The 17,911-nt window shown below is 39.2% G+C and overlaps 1 protein-coding gene across 3 annotated transcripts in view; it reads left to right on the top strand.

The window, feature by feature from the left end:
* The window catches only part of LOC129780586 (solute carrier organic anion transporter family member 5A1), a 198,842-nt gene that overhangs the window by 60,554 nt on the left and 120,377 nt on the right, over window positions 1-17,911 (top strand). The window lies entirely within an intron of this gene.

Raw genomic sequence — 17,911 nt, 5'->3', positions numbered from 1 at the left:
ATTTCTTTTTTGTTTTCGTCTGTTACGCATCGGTTGTCATCCTTCTGCGAGGGGCTTCACACTGGTACTAGTAGCAGTTATCAGTTGTTTTTCCGAGTCCCTACCCGATATACACGGTCCCCGAAACTCTCTTGTGACAACGGTGGCCGGAACATTACCGCTCGGACAATGATGAACGAGTTTTCCAGTTCGTGAGCAGTGATAACATGCAAATTCTATTTTCGTAACCGACTCACGTTACTAACTTCCGGTGGCGGGAGGGGGTGGGGTGCTGGATGGTCGAGGGACAATAACAAGATTTATTTTTCTAAACTCATCTCACTTCCCAAACGATTGACCTTCGTTAGTGTCACTGCCGCCCTTCTTGTTGATGGCTACAGCCGAATAAAGCAAAAATACAAAGCCTTGAATGTCCGGTGAGTGGTATTTTCTTTTCATTCCCCACCGGCATGGTTTGACGGTTTTTTTGCGTAACCATAAAATTTGAACTTGATTGTCACACGTCGACTCGTTGGTGGAATGTCCGCAATTAAGAAATGGTCTTTGAACCATGCAGACCCACCAAACTGCAGCAGACATTGAACGACCGTTTCAGCTTCACGCACACTCACACACATACACATACCCACGGTCGGCCGGTCCATCTTATGGGGCCGAACAGCTGGCCATCGGATGTGGACCAGCCAGAGAGGTGGATTGTGAACAGGTTTCTCTCGTTGTGGGCTGCTGTATGGGATGGGAATACAAAACTGGTTAAGCAAAAAAAAAAATTTTTCGCAGAATTTCGTTTTAGGGGGGAAGTGGTTTTTGTTTCCAGATGGATAGAAAGCACGAGAACAAAAAGTTTATTAGCCTTCGCTTCGTCAAACTGCAAAATCATTGATTGAATCACGATTGGAAACACTCTGGCATTGGTGTGGAACACAAATGATTGCGTTTTTGCTGTAATGCACAGCATTACTCTACAATATTTATTGACTTTCTAGCGCCGCAGTTGACAGGTAGTGCAGCATTGTGTGATTTGAACTTTCTTCCGCATTGAACCAAACTTTCTCGGCACATAATAATCACGACATAGCAATAAAGGTACTCTCTGGCTTGCGATACTAAAAAATAACCGCAGCTGCGGTCCCATCTTCGCTCGCACTGATCACAGAAATAAATAAAACAAAAATAAAAACATAAAGCTTCTGTTTCCATCGGCCCTGAAATAATGGTTTAATGATCCGAGAAAGGAAACAAGCCATTTCGTGTTCCTTCATTCATAATCTTGTCGCCGTGTCGATTGGTGACATTGGCCTACGGGCAGAGACGGGAAAGCGCAATGGTAGTATATACCATTCGAGTTGCTTTCGGTTGTGGCGTTTCCGGGAAAACGAAACCATCCGCAAAATGACTGTTCCCAAGCTCTCTGCTGAGCCAAGACGAATGGGTACTTAATATCCGAGAGTGCCGTTTATTGACAGCGAACACGCACCACCTGATCAAGGCTAGGCGGTATGAGGTGTGCGAAGGCGGACAGGGTGCGAACTACGCATTTTAGGTGTTGCCCAAGAAATTGGAGTAGTAATTTACTGTGGTGGGAAAGTGGAAGTTGGTGTTGGCTAGATAAAAACAGCGGAAAATTTTGGGGAACACTTATATTTGAAGTTTGTTGGAACAAAATAGCTTTATGTCTGAGATAACAAATTAATTTATGATGACGATGACACACATCGTACAGCAACGAAGGTTTTGCAGTGTTTATCTTGTAAATCATCACAAATGTTCAAGTTCCCACAAATAAAGCAAAACGAACAACATTCAAGAAGAATGAGTGGGGAAAAGTACGCATCATCATTCACTATACACTCTGTCCAACTTCTATAAGACCAGGTCTTGCTGTTTTGTGTCGTTGTGAACAAACATTGCTTCAATTTATATTATAGTGTGTAGGTATTGGTGACTACCATACCTTGCATGATTTTCATATGTGTTTGTGCAAACGCTGAGCGTAAACGAATGTTTTTGTATTTTACTAGTGTCAGATTTCTATAAGACCAGTAACATCTTCCGTTGTTTTAGTTGTTTTGATCAATAAGGGAAGGAATATCAAATGAATCTCCACATCAGAAAATTCTTCCCTTCGTCCTCCAATAAACACGGTAAAGTAACTCATATTGGAACACAATGTATATGCTTTTCAGAAAATTCATAGTTATTTAAAAGTTGATCGAACATACTATTATATCTTGTTCAGACAGAGTGGCCCAAGTGTCAGAGAGTAAAAAATTATATTTACTAAGCTTTTCATAATCGATTCCAAATCTAACCGTGGCCTTTCATTGATTGCAAGAACTCTTCTTCAAAATAACTCTATCTCGTTTGTCGTTGCAACATATTTTTGATAAAAATCAAGAATCACACATTTTCAAGTACATATTAATCGATTATTTTTAGTAAGTAAAATACTGTTCCAAGCCATAAAACCGGTTTATTTTATTGTATAGGTTTAGTGGAGGAAATTCTACTGTTTAAAATCCATTTCGACTGCGTACTAAATAAATTATATGATTCCATCATCAAATTGTTCAGTCAGAGGGGACCAAGTACACATAGCCAGTCGCCAGGAAAAAATGAAAGATTTCGAATACTTATAACTCGAACAATTCTGACTGCATCTGAAAGATGTTTGCATCAATTGATACGAAATATTTCCACGCATCTACCACAATCAATAGAATATTATTCTGCCTGAGATAAGCGTTTGAATAACTGTAAAATGTCAAGCGCTATCTAAACGCCCTAACTGGCCCGTTTTGATTTGTCCGATTTACTGTTTCCCTATCACAGCCATCAAAACCAAGGTACCTGGGGAAATTGGCTCTGCAATTACATGCAAGTTCCCACCGACATGTGTTCCCTAACAGAGATTTCAAATCCATGATGCCTGGAGGAAATCGGTATTGCATATACATAAAATCAGGAGGAGCTCTTGTTTCCACCGAAATTTGTTCCCTAGCACAGCCATCAAAACAAGGTGCCTTACATTACATGTCGATTGTTCAAATTCTTCACTCACACAATTACGAATATGTTGAATTCAATTGACTTCGAAAACAGTTTTAGTTGACTGGGTAGTGTGAGATTTTTACTCACTAAAACCACCTCCTTGTACTTCATGCCTGGCCCCCCGGAACCACCATTTGGTATTACTTCGGGAGGGGGCTGTGCTCATGCACTCATTTCTCTAGATTTGCTATGCTGAATCTTTGCTCGTCCCTCGATCTTCGTTGGAGCGTCGTCAACATTTTTGTTATTGCACGATTCACTGCATTCCACGTACTTTCACTTTCGCACATCTTTTGGACGATGTTCTGAGCATTTAGGGTTGATCTGCTAGCGAGGAACATTTCTTCCCTTTCAATAGAAAAACGGGGGGAGTCTGCTGTCCAAACTGGACCGCCATATCGGAGTATTGATGTTGCTACACTGGCCAGGAGGCGTCTCTTACAACTGCTAGGCCCCGCGTTATTCATCCAATCATCCAATTTTCCACTACCTTTATCGCCGCTGTAGCCAGCATCTCGATTTCCTCACGAGTCTCGCCTGTCACCGTCAGGGAAATATCATCGGCGAAGCCGGTAATCTTCACTCCTGTAGGAAGCTTCAACCTCAGCACACCATCGTACATCCCGTTCCACAGCGTTGAACCCAAGATGGAGCCCTGAGGGACACCCGCTGTTATATTCAATGCCTTCTGTCCCTTCTCTGTGTCGTAAGCCAGAACCCTGTTTTGAATGTAGCTTTTGAGGATCTGGCACACATAATTCGGTACCTTCATTCGGTGCAGTGCTTCGGCAATAGCTTCCCAACTGGCGCTGTTGAAAGCATTTTTCACGTCAATCGTTATTATAGCGCAGTATCGATCGCCGCGTCTATTCTGTTTTAAGGCTTTTCTGGCTGCTTCGGCAACTAACAGGATGGCATCCACCGTGGATTTATATTTCCGGAACCCGAACTGCGTCTTCGAGAGTCCGTTGTCACTTTCTGTGCACTTCGTCAACCTGTTCAGAATTATCTTCTCCAGCAGCTTTCCGAGAGTATCCAGTAGACAGATGGGCCTATATGAAGAGGGTTCCCCTGGCGGCTTTCCTGGTTTCGGCAACAGTACCAGTTTCTGCTTCTTCCAAATATCTGGAAAGCATCCTTCATCCAGACACTTTTGCATCGTTGCTCTGAAAAGGTCTGGATACGCTTCAACCGCGGCTTTGAGGGCCACATTTGGGATTCCGTCGGGGCCAGGTGCTTTATTCACTTTCAGTTCTTTCAGTTCAGTGTAGCCTTCGTTGACCAGTCTCACATTCAGCTTCGCCAGGGCTTCCAGTAGACTAAAACCCCTCGCGTTGATAAATCTGCTCCCCCACTCCACTGCCCAGGCGTTGAAGTCTCCACCGATGACTATGGGACTCCGTCCGATGAGCTCTTCTGTTAGGTTATATAGCATCAGATCGAACTGTTCTATTGTCCATCTCGGGGGGGCATAGCAGCTACATACGAAGATTCCATTTATTTTGGCTATCACGAACCCTTCGTATGTATTGGATACCACTTCCTGGATGGGGTATCTTCCCATCGTCGATAGTGCAGCCATTCTAGCTTTATCGGTCAACCAGTTTCCGTTATCTGGAGGTACTTGATACGGCTCTGCTATGATCGCCACATCGCATTTGGTTTCTGATGCGGCTTGCGATAGCAATTGTTGCGCCGTGTCGCAGTGATTCAGGTTTCTCTGGGTTACCTCCATTTGGTTATTGCTAGAGTAGAGGTAGTAGAGAGAGAGTACATAGTAGAGAGTAGAGTGAATAGAGAGGGTAGATAGTAGAGAGAATAGAGAGAGTAGAGAGCAGAGAATATAGAGAGTAGAGAGTAGACAGTAGAGGATAGAAAGTGGAGAGTGGAGAGTGGAGAGTAGAGAGTTCAAAATGAAGAGCAGAGAGTAGAGAGAAGAGAGATCAAAGTATAGAGTAGATAGCAGGAACTTAAGAGTAGAGAGGTGAGAGAAAGAGTAGAAGTTTGAGAAATAGAGATATTTTAACTAAAAAAGAAACATTGAATAAAAGAAAAGAATAAAAGTCGCGAAGGTCTGTTCGAGTGCAACAGCAAAGCTATTCCAATGACTTTGGGGTAAACTTATTAAAATATGGAACTGGGCCGCTAGTTGATCAATAAATCTAGAAAATGCCGAAGGGAAAAGTGCACATGGAGATAGAAGAAAGACAAATCGATGCATTTCACCAAGAAAATGTTGGTATAAGAGTAATTGCTCGTCGAACCCATCAAGCAGTGCTCAAATATTTGGCGAATCTTCAAGGATACAGTAAGAAGGAGAGCGGGAAATAGTTTCTCGGGTGATAGTTCGTCAAGTTTTGGTATAAAGTCCTCATAAAAAGAGAGCTTGAAAAGGTTGAAATTCCTGATCTTACATCATCTCACATCGGAAGACATCTGAGTTTTGCCAAAGCTCACATGAACCGACAGTGGGGCATGGCATGTTATGACAAAGAATGTTTCCAAAAGAATACATTTTGCTATATACCATAACGAAAAGTTCTTCAATGTATAGGTTATCTTCACTGACGAAAAGTTCAATTTAGATGGTCTAAGTGGTTTCAACGGGTACTGGCGTTATTTACGAAAGAAGGAATAGTATTTTTCAACCAGGAATTTTTGTGGAAGCTCGTGCATGGTTTGGGCGGGAATCTGTGTGACCGGAAAGCTTAAGATAGCTTTCACATCATTCAAGAATTACATACATGTTCTGGAATCATTTCTCCTACCGTTTTTGCGTGGATATCGTCACAAAAAATTCACATTCCAGCAAAATAATGCTAGTATTCATACCAGCAAGGAAACTAAGCAATGGATTAAGGACCAAAAAATTTTTTTTTTACTGGCCGGCTCGCTCTCCAGACTTGAATCCTATTGAAAATCTTAGGGGGATCCTTGTACGCAGAATATACACTGAGGGAAAACGGTACACAACGATTGAAGAGCTCAAGGTCGCATTTTCGGGAACATGTACATCAAGAAATCCGTTCAGCAGAATTTGGTAAATAGTATTCCAACACGAATATTTCAGGTCATTACTCGAAATTGCAAGGTTGCCAATTATTGATATGTAAATCAGCCGATCGTTTTGATTTTTTCATTGATAATACTTGTGAATTCTGAAATGGTCTTATAGAAACTGGACAGCTGAAATTATCATATTTAAGCACAATAGATACACAAACTGCTCTTTTGAACGAAACTGGCGTTATATATACTTTATTCTAAGCATTCAACAATGTATGTCGCTAATCACAATCTTTTCCCACCTTTCTGGAAAAATGCGGACTATTCGTTTGAAAACTGCTTATATTTCGAGGCGATCTATGAATCTACCGAAATTTTTGTTTTTCTAGAGAACTGAAGTGTCGATCGGAATGTGAATGTCCCATTGGAGGGTTTCCAGAAAGTTACAATGAATTTAGAAATATGTAGCCGAGCGTTGTTGCACAGTTAAATCGCCTTACCGCGTCTTTGGTAATATTGCGGTGGGTTTTCACTCAATGCTTGACTAAAACACATATGTTGTATACGGTACCGAGCTGCTGTGATGTTTTCGCTTTGTTTTTAAATTTTATAATATACAACGCCGAGTTAGCGGGGTTTACCTAGTCACATTGGCTGCGCGTTCGCTTAGTAAGCGATCGATCGTGAGTTCAGAACTCAGGGCCCTCATCGACCATCTTTGTGTTGTTACAGAATAACTACGTTTACGCAACAATCATCAGCGATGGATATCGATCCACGGCCGAATGAAGATCGATTCATCTATACAACTGTTCTGCTCTGCAAGACACATCGGGCTGCTGTTCTAGAAAAAACTCAACAATGATCAATCAACTGTCTCCGCTGTCCGGCCTAACTGGATAATGGAAGAACAGAAGGAAAACGCTTACGCCTGAATGGCTACTGTGTAAATGTGTACCATCCCAGCAAACATTAAATCGTATAATTTTGCACGTGCCAAGTCTTACAAGAAATCCGAATAAATCATAATCGCATATAATATCAATCAAAGTATGTATCCGCGTTACTGACGGTTCATGCATAAACGGGTCCACTGGCTTCGGCATCTTCAATGAAAATTCCAGTGCCTCTTTCAAACTCAAAGATCCTGGTTCCGTGTATGTCGCTGAACTGGGTGCGATATATTACGCATTAGGGATCATTGAAACATTGCCCATCGACCACTATTTTATTTTTTCAGACAGTCTCAGCTCAATAGAGGCAATCCGCTCAATGAAAGTTGATAAACGCTCATCTTATTTCCTAACAAGAATAAGACATCTATTGAGTGTTTTGGTCGAAAAATTATTCAAGATTACCTTAGCATGGGTTCCCTCTCATTGCTCGATTCCGGGGAATGAGAAAGCGGACTCGCTAGCTAAGGTGGGCGCTTCAGAAGGCACACTTTTTGAAAGGCAAATTACTTATAACGAATTTTTTCACATTCCTCGTCAGGACACACTCGTTAGTTGGCAGCGCATGTGGAGTGAAGATGAGTTCGGTCGTTGGTTACACACGATTATCCCTAAGGTTTCGACGAAAGCTTGGTTTAAGGGATTGAATGTCGGTCATGATTTCATTCGCGTGATATCTAGGCTTATGTCCAATCACTACAACCTAAACGCGCATCTCTATCGAATTGGGCTCGCAGCAAACAATCTTTGTGATTGTGGTGATGGCTACCACGACATCGAGCATATTGTCTGGTCGTGTATCCGGTTCCATGCTGCTCGCTCTCAGCTCTCTAGAGCACTGAGAGCAAAAGGCAGACAATCGGATATCCCCGTCCGGGATATCTTAGGTAGCCGTGATCCTGATCTTCTGCTTCATCTATACCTGTTCCTCAGGAACGCCGATGTCAACGTTTAATGATTTTTCCTTCGTTGTGTCCCTGTTTCGTATCCCTCCTATTCGATCTATAAACTTTTACTTAGTCGCGGCAATACATACACACACTCTTTACAGATACACGGGCCAAAGGTTGTGCAGTCCACTGATGATTCAACAAAAGCCAAAGGTTGTACCGCTCATGACAACTCTACACGAGCTGATGATTGCGCCGGCTAGTGACCATTCTATCCTGGATTCCTCGAGAAGACGCACCACGCTAGATATGGGGTACAGACTAGGGGGGCGTTGCTGATTAATGGTCAGCTGCATCCCAATAGGAAGTATCCCGTGTCGGGCACAGGTACAGATCATTGAAGACTAACCTCGAGCCAACCGCGAGTAATCGGTTACATATTACTAACATAGTTATAAGGCAAACATTGTCGAAATATTGAACTCCCGGCCCCGTCAGGTTGACGCCATATGAGCCTTAATAAAAATATATATTTTGGATAAAAAAAAAAAAAGTATATATCGTGTATATTTTAAATCGCATAAAATGTAAAAACTCGATTTTATATACCATTATCAAATTAAGTCGCTATTCGGTATAATAAACATCAATTTTATGATGTACATTGTCGTAAAATATATTTAATCCGCATCATATGCGTATATTACGCTGATGCAGTTTGTGTGTCGTATAAGCGTATAATTTAAATCGTGTTGCATGCTGAAGAAAATCATGAAACAGTAAATCATATTAAATCCTAATAAAGACCATATTACATCATATTGAAATGTCATTGAAATGTTGATGCACTCGAAAGTTTTAAGCGCTGTTGAATTAAATTTTAGATAGCCGCGCGAGATAGCTGGTGGATGCTAATCCAGACGACCGGAGTTCGAACCCACATCGGAGCAGTTTTCACCAAACATCGATCTGTGGCATTTTAAACATATTCCACTCCCAACACAAGTCAATCAAACAATTATTATTTCTACGAACATAAATACTCATATATAAAAATGGCGATTCGTGAGGTTGTAATACACATTTCACGAAAATATTTTGCGCCATTTGTTTTTTCTATGTCTGTAATAAATCGTATACAAGTATGGCAAAAGTCGTATTTGGTGCATTGACAATTCATGAATATATTCATATTAGATCACAATTCAATTCCAACATAATCGCTATTATAATCGGTCAAAGTTGCATATTCATCCAAACAAATTCGGTAAGCATTTGCCATGTATGTATATGGCCTCCACTTTTGCATGCATATACCAGTTAGGCGCATTATATGCCAACCAAATTTTTGAGGCATATGATGTTATATATACGCTTGTTATGCGATTTAATGTTTGCTGGGATATGCAATGGTATAGAAGAGAATACTCTAACGCCGAAAAATGGCAACTGTGTAATGTGCTAATTATAGATATAATAAACATGTGACATGTACACGATTAAAATTCGGCTCTGTTGCAGCTAACATGTTAATGAGCCCGCAATAGATAAAACTGATAAAAAAAATAAAACGCCGAGTTGCCCCTCCCCCAAACACACAGAATGAGCATTAGATGTTAGTTGATGAACGCGGTCGGGCAACTGCGGGATGAAATGCTTCTTGTCTTCGATATGAGAATCTCCGTTTCAGAATCTTAATTGTTTAAATTGGATTCAACATATCTCAGCTTTTAGGTGGAGTAGAGTTACATTACTTACTTGCGTTTCATTACTATATAACCACTCCATTTTTCTGAGTTTCAAGAGATATGTAAAAAGTCGGCTGAATTGAAGTATATAGTGTAGAATACAATAACTATCTTCATGAATAAGATTGGCCATTTGAACTTTATTGAGAAACATTCAAGAAACTTAAATTCCAATGCTTCATAACTATAGAACCAGATGGAAAAACTCTCACTCCTTTACAAAATTAACGTCAATTTCACAAGAATTACAATAAGTTTCTAATTCGTAAGCCATCTTTAGTTCTCAATCAGTTTAATTAAGTTAAAAAAATCCCATTCGGAGTGGTTTCTACCAAGCTGTACCATGTTGTAGTGTGCATCTCGTTCTACGCGGAGGATACTGCTCGTTTAAACTATTCAAATCACTCATACTGCTTGTAAGCTGCATCTACTATTCGTACGATCACTCCTCATAAGTTCTTAATGGGGTTTTGATCTGGTAAACAAGCCGACCAGTCCAGAATCTGAAGCCTCTATACATTAAATTATGCCATGACTTACCGGAGTTTATGAATCAATGCCAATTTACCCAATTATCACATTGATTTTGATGCAAAACAGCAGTAAAGTAAAATAAATATTTCGTAGAACCATTGTAGTGTGCGGAATAAAAATCGTTCATTGTTAGAAAGTGGTTCGATCTGTTTCGTCGTCTTCCCGCACTTAAATAACGCGATAGTTGCCACATGTTTCTCGCCCAGACCGAACTTCATCGATGCTAGGAAACTGTGTTGTTTAAGCAGGGGCGACGCGTGACCAACTGAGCTACCTGTTCAATTTAATTTGCAACATTAAAACAACAGTTTTGCGATGACATATTTTAACACTTTTATTTTTCAACATTTATCTATACAGTAAAACCAGTTTTTGTGTGGTTTTTTTTATGCGATTTTTTTGTGCGGTATTTGAAAGAAAATGAAGTAATCGGTCTTTTTTTCTTTCTTTGATATGTATTTTATCGCTCTACATAGGGACTGTGTCAGTCAATTCCCATTCTCATGTTTTGTTTTGTTTGTTTTAAGGTGTCAGTAGGAGCTTATTGACAGGAGCAAAGAGGTGCGATAATAAGTTTCTAATTTTATGATTTGCGCATGTGAGTAGGCCGCTTATGAAAGTGAAAAAAGGAAATCGAATGTTGATCACGAATGGAATCATTAGTATTTGGGTTATTTCCTTAAGGATTTTTTTTATACAGTCCCTATCCACCACATAACAAAAAGTTTTTTTTTTAATTGTTTAGCGAACACGATTTTTCTCCGGACATTACAGTAGCGCCATCATAGCTCTGGGCCACATTTTTGTCAGCATTATGACGCAACTATTTCATCCACATGTCCGGCCAATGCAGCGGAGGTTTTGAAACGAAAGCAGACATACGTGTACTATATGTACCGGGTTCAAGTTGTCGAATGAACAAAATCGATAAAAACGCTCGAATTAAAACCACACATCATCGAAGAATACCACCACATCCACAGAAATCATGAATGAAATTTATTTGCATCATGCTCGCTCGGGCTGTTTGGTGCTATGTAATATCGCGGTCTTGTGCCCTCTCTCAAATTTTAATGATGTCAGGAATAGAAAGAGAAACAGAAAGGGAAACGATGACAACTTCGAACAAACACTGAAGATTGGTGGTGTGTATTTTCCACCGTTTGCATCGGTTTTGTTCAGCAGAAATATTGAACCGAAAACGTCATTTTTACGCAAAGCAGCGCGTTAGTAGTAGTGATCGTTTCATACGTATTTGACTGTGTTTGCACTCTGTTCAGATGACGGTAGGTTCAGATGAATGGTTTGAGCCCGGTAGTCATTACTGCTTATTTCGTAGCGTTAAGGCTGTGTTCCGCGCGGATTGGGGTGTATTCAACTGTAACTATCAGATTATATTCTTCATGGTGGGTTTGAGTTCCACCAAAATAGAAAATATAATAAGGATATTCGGGATAACATGGAAATCACAAAAAAAATTACCTTCGATAATTCCTCATCCATGTTACAAATGTGAAATAATATAGACTATCTCAGAATATATAATATATATTCTGAGATAGTCTACCTGTCCTATGAACAGTTTGAACAGGCGGACGAGACGCCTCTGTGTTTAAGTTGTTTAAGGACTTCGTTATGATTTCTTGATAATATTTTTTAACATTTTTAACACGCCAAGACATGACTGCATTGTTAACGTAGAACTACAAAATTAATGCCGACGGAAACAAACATTATAGAAATTTGAGAACCTCTTCAATACTAACATTTGATAGCGCTGGTAGGGATTAATTAATTAATGCGTGCACTGAATGAGAGGCGCGAACGATTCGTAAAACGAATAAAGCCAATTTGAGCAGATGATTAGATTAACTCTTAACTTTAACGTACTATAGATTGCTCGCTGTCTAGAGCGAAACTGAAACACAGAACTTATTGAACAGCCAAGTAGTTTACATCTTTACATCTTCACATTACATTCATAAAAACATAATTCCACCAATTAGGCTATGCCTTTCGCAGGACGTTATAAAAAAACTTAATGAATCAATTGTTTGGTTGTGGGGGTGGCTACAACAACCGCTGCGGAAGAAGTATTTAGTTTTCCACCGAAGAAGAAGAAGAGCGCTTGGATGTCACTTTTAACTCGGAAAATATGCTTTAATTCATGTAAATTAAATTACCGAACTGAAAAAGTCACCAATAAGTCATTCACTAATCATCAGCTGAATCATACTGAATGGTCCTCCTCGAAGTAGAGAGTTTAGCTGAGTTTTCCAAATTGGTCTTTTTCAAGGTTACAGGTGAATGAACTGAAATTGTTCATAGCCTTTATGATTGAAAACATCATCATCATTAGCAATAAGTCCAAACACTATCCTAAATTCACAAATGCACTCTCCTAAATTCAAAACCAATTCCCTTTTTATTACATAGTATATAACTCTAAAATACATCGAAATTTTATAAATAACTCTAGTAAAAAGTTTTAGTGGCCCTAAGAAAGACGTGTAGCAGCTAAAGATTGTTAATTCATGATTCATTCTTGTTCCAATCATCAATTTATACTTGATTCAATCATACACAAGCGATCTCCTCCTAACGGTATAAAACCGTCGCGGCGCGTCTGATTTTTTCATCGAGCCTGTACCGGGTTAAAAAAAAAATTGAATAAAGATCGAGATTGCACTGCGGTGTGATTTCTTTCATTTATAACAAACTCGGAATGCAGTGGCTCTCAGACTTCGCGTCATGCAAAACCTTCCTGTTTGGAAGCTATCCGACTGAAACGAGAAAAATTAAATTTGAGACAAAATTACTTTTATACGCACCTAGTAAATATTTCTCTTCTATTTTGTTTCCAACCGACTCGTCAGTGCAAGCTCTCTACTATGCCTTCGTTGTGCATATTCTGATAGCATTCAGAGGTGGAAAATTATATGCGTCCATTCAAAATGTTAGCAAAACTAGAAACTGAGGCATATCAGGGCGAGCACAATATTTACAGTGCTTTTGCTGCCAGCCGACGACATGCGATCCATATTTATAGTTTTTTCAAATTTGTTTTCAAAGCAATTTTTGAGATATTGGAACAAGTTTTTGAGTCAATAAGTAAAACACATCACTCGTACATCTCTTATCTTTCAGATAAATTTAATTGATTACAAATCTTTCCAACCGACAAAAAGGTGTTGATGCTTAAAATCTTACACCCCAAACGTAAGTCTCTCGTTTTCGAAATTTTAAGCTACAGAACAGTACAGAAATGAAACACGTATTCCTTTCTCAGAAGAATTAGCGCAATTAAAAACGACACAGCTGCACGTTATCACGTTATTAAATGTGAATTCTGTTTTTCGCACAGAACGTTTGTGACGTCATAAAATGCATGCCAATATTTGCAAGATTCAAGTCACAAAAGTATTTGACTGGCAGAAAGCAACTTTAACTATAAAGCTTCTTCTACTAATGATCCTTGTTCTTGTAGAAATTTCGCAATCTAACTATGACATCGTTTACTTTTTGAAAATATTGTAAATTGTAGATGAAAATATCGAATAACGTTTGTTGTGAGTTAAAACGTTGTCACGTCACGATGAAATGTGTATTATGTTATAATCCAAAGAGGTACGGATTCGCTTTTGTAACAGAAATTATTGTGTCTACATCATTTATTGCTTTTAATAATTCAATATTTATTCATCAATATATGTCGGCGAAAAGTGCAAAATATTCTCATAACGTTGCGGCCGTGTTTGGCCGAGATTAAACTGAGGAAACCTTTAGGCGACATGCAGCGTGCGAAAGTAACACGATGCGATAGTCCTATCCTTCTACTTACATATCGGGTCGAAAAGTGCCGTTTTCTATCCGTCAGCCAACAATTGGATGTGACTTGACGATCAGTGAAATATCAGCTTTGACTTTATGAAATGCTTTTGGCTGCTAGATGGCTCGCATGAGTTTTGCACTGAGCATGTGTTGTGCATATTTCAACTCTATACGCATATCCTTCTTTGCGCAAGGCATTCTGAAGCGAACAGCTTTGCATGTCCGTTCAGAACGATCGCAAAACGCAGCAAAGGTAGAATTTCTTGTGTTGCTTCTTTTTTCCCTTAGATAGAGTGAATCACAATGGGTAGGGGAAAGGGGGTCAGTTTCGGACAACGCTTGTAAAAATTAAGTGGTACAATTTTCAACGAAATTAAAAATGAGGGGCTTAGAATGAAAGGGGTGCTAGTGATTTGATCGATTTCTCTACATCGACTCTCTCTTTTGGTCATAACTTAGATGCAAATACATTCCGTACTGTTTTTGGCAATGTGGAAGATAGGTCAGAACCTCATCTATCGGACTCTATAGCAAACTTAAATTGAAACGGTTTTGCAGTCGAGTTATTAACTAAAGAAAAAGTTGATGAAGAGAAATCGATCAAGTCACTTACACCCCTTGCATTCTAAGCCCCTCAAATATAAGTAAGTTAACAGCTCTTCCACCAACAGCTGTCATATGGTTTGACATCTCCTGGTCGTTTATTACTTACGAAAACAACACAGTGCCCTTTTTCATACACGTTTCGAAACTTTTGAGCTTGAAGTTGTAAGTATTTCCCTAATTCCTTTGTGGACGATTTAAAAATTTAAGTGCACCTCCTCAGTTAGTAACTAAAAACTAACTGTTGCATAACGGGAAAACTGTTTCTCAATGTTCTGGAACATTTGAAAAAGGTAGCAAAAAGCAACGTAAAAAATCAATTTCAAAAAATCAAAAATCAATCAACAAGTCATTGCACTTTGGAAACAATTAAATATTGCCGAGAAAATTGCCCAATTCATGTATCTTCTCCACCTTATGTCACAAATCGCTTACAACCGCTAGATGTTTCAGTTATGGGCCCTTTAAAGCAAAAGCTCTCAGTTTCGCAGAACGATTAGCTACTCAACCATCCTGGAAAAACTATTTCTACACACGATCAATCTGAGTAATAACCTAGCTGCATTCAAAATGACAGGTTGCTATCCATTCTCAAGAAAGGTTTTTTCGGACAAGGATTTTGAATGCTCAAATGATTTCACCTACTGGAGTGGAGGTAGCAAATGACTCATCAGGTAATACAACAATGCTGCAAAACATTGCGTCTACAGCACAGATAGATTCTACTTTGGCAACTTTGTCCCCGGAAAATGTTGAACCTTTGCCAAAAACTTTACCACGGAAAACCACCACTCGAAAACGAAAGTGCCCCAGGACTGTCCGAAACTGCCCCACATTCGGACAAAAAGGCATTTTTCAAAAATTCGAATAAACCATTCGCAATTGCATCAACGCACACCTCTAACACGCTCACATGATACATTGATGTCCAATTGACAACCAGGATGAACTCAGGATTTTTTTTAAGTATACAAAAAATATTAAAAATCAAGGAAAAAAAGTGTCCGAATGTGCCCCCCTCTCCCCTATATCAAAGTCGTGCCTAGCTGGTACGTTAGTTGCTCGTTTTAGTCGGCACAGCTTGAGGAGTACCGGTTAAACAAATCAGAGCGATAATGCTTGGTATTTTTTTAATGGTTCAGTAGTTTGTTCTTCTTCTTGAATGGCGTTAACGTTCCCTGTGGAACTTTTGCCGTCTCAACGTATTCATTAACTAGCGTCGTTCATTAATACTTGTTGAGATTTCTATGCCGAATAACACGCCTTGAATGTACTCTGGAGTGGCAAGCTCTAGAATACGCGTGACCACAGTGCAAGCCGGAAGAATTTTCTTTGACGAAAAATCCCCCAACCAGAACGGGAATCGAACCCGAACACCCGGCAGGATAGTGTGGGACGCTAACCACTCGGCCACGGGTGCACAGAACCGATTTTTGACAAACAATTTTTTTCGGGATGGCACTAGATCTCGACGTTTCATGCAATTTCAAGACATTTGGTATCAAAAAAATTTTTTCGTAAACCCCGATTTCCTTTACTCCCCCCTTGGGTAATTTTTCGATTTTCAGAAAACTCAAACTTTGACCGCTTTGTGCCACTCTCCCTTAAGTCCGATTGAGCTGAAATTCGGCATAGGGTATTTTTTCGAAGTGGTGAACATTTTAATGGGGTAACTTTTTGGAATTCGAAATGACCATTTTCATTGGTACCCTAATAAATATAAACAATACATTATAGCTTCAATTACATTTAGTTGTGATAGCAACAGTTTTTTATAAATTTTTACTTTCGAATTTCTGAAAATCTGCAAACTGTTAACGTATTTCTTGACTCAGTCGTGTTTCAGTCGTTTCAAACTGTGTGACTGTTGAAATGGTCAAAACTGTATTGGATTTTCTTTGTTGCTGCCATGATTCCATTATTATAACGTAATGTGGGACTATGATTTGTATGTTACTCAAAACATAATACACCCATACCTCGCTATACGGCCGCTCTTTATACGGCATTTCGCTATAACGGCCCTCTTCAGTTAAGGCACGTTTTCGATTCACGGCCTAAAATGTTTCGCTATAGCGGCACAACAAATTTTTTTCGATGTCGAAATACCTACATGCAAACTTTTTTATATTTCCAAGTTTTGTTTACGAGTTTTATTCAGTGTGTGGTTTAGACTTGTCTGTGAGTGTTTTATTGTAAACAATTAGAGACATTTTTGGTATGTAAGTATATACGGTCGGTGTTAAGTCAGACTGGACCATGTGACATTTTGATGATTTCGAGAAAAACGAACCTAAGGTTTAATGCTCTGCAATTTTCAAAGCATTTAATTTTTTTTTTCGTTCAATATTGTTCTCAGAAATGTTAGTTACTCTCTGGCAATGCTTTGACGTATGACAGTTGTAAAAAAACATCAAGAATCATGCCAAAAAAGGCTGTTATTTGGCTGCCTATACGTACATAGTCCACTCTGACTGAACGAAATGAAGCATTTTTTAAGATTTGGTTCACTATGACTAAACAATTTCGAAATATTTCTCAATCAATTAGCAGTTGTGAGTCAAAGTGTGCCATTCTGCTATGAAAATTACAGCGAGAAGGATTGTGTGTTTGGAACTGCATTAACTTTTGGTTGCGTGAAGCATAAAGGTCTCTACCATCTGAATATGATTGCACGGTAAACAAGTTAAAGCATAAGGTTCCCATTTTCAATAATCTTAGACAGTATTCGTCAATAGAATAATCAAATTCGAATTCATTGTTATCGCTACAGCCTAAATCGCACTCTGAAATAGTACATTTTGCGATCATGCACACTGAAGACCAGCATTTTTCACTGATCCGTTCGGTCAGGGGGACCAAGTTTATTTTTCAATATATTCAGAATATGCACATTTTACACTAACGGGTTCAAGTACATTTCGACAAGGTACCTTCAAGAAAATATTTTGTTGGTTTGAATTCGGCGCATGTATATTATTTAAATTCAATTTACAAATGATTCTCACATGGTCTACTCTGTTTGCACATGATATAGAGCCATTTCGCCACGGTAAATGGTACATGGTCCGCTCTGACTGCATACTATGAGAGATTTTCGTTGATCAATCATAACAATTTCGATACGTTATTCCTGCTGTATGCGTGATTTTCCAAATCTGATAAATGTGGTATGTAGCTTGCATAATGCTTAACCAAATGTAATCAATAACTCGAAATTTTCAATTTTGCGACTTGGTCCCCTCTGACTTTACACCGACCATATGTATGTATGCACAAATTTAAAATTTTAGTT

This window comes from Toxorhynchites rutilus, chromosome 3 (genome assembly GCF_029784135.1).
Source record: "Toxorhynchites rutilus septentrionalis strain SRP chromosome 3, ASM2978413v1, whole genome shotgun sequence".
NCBI classification, from domain to species: Eukaryota; Metazoa; Arthropoda; class Insecta; order Diptera; family Culicidae; genus Toxorhynchites; species Toxorhynchites rutilus.
Note: the sequence above shows the minus strand (reverse complement) of the source record. Positions and strands in the feature narration are given on the sequence as shown.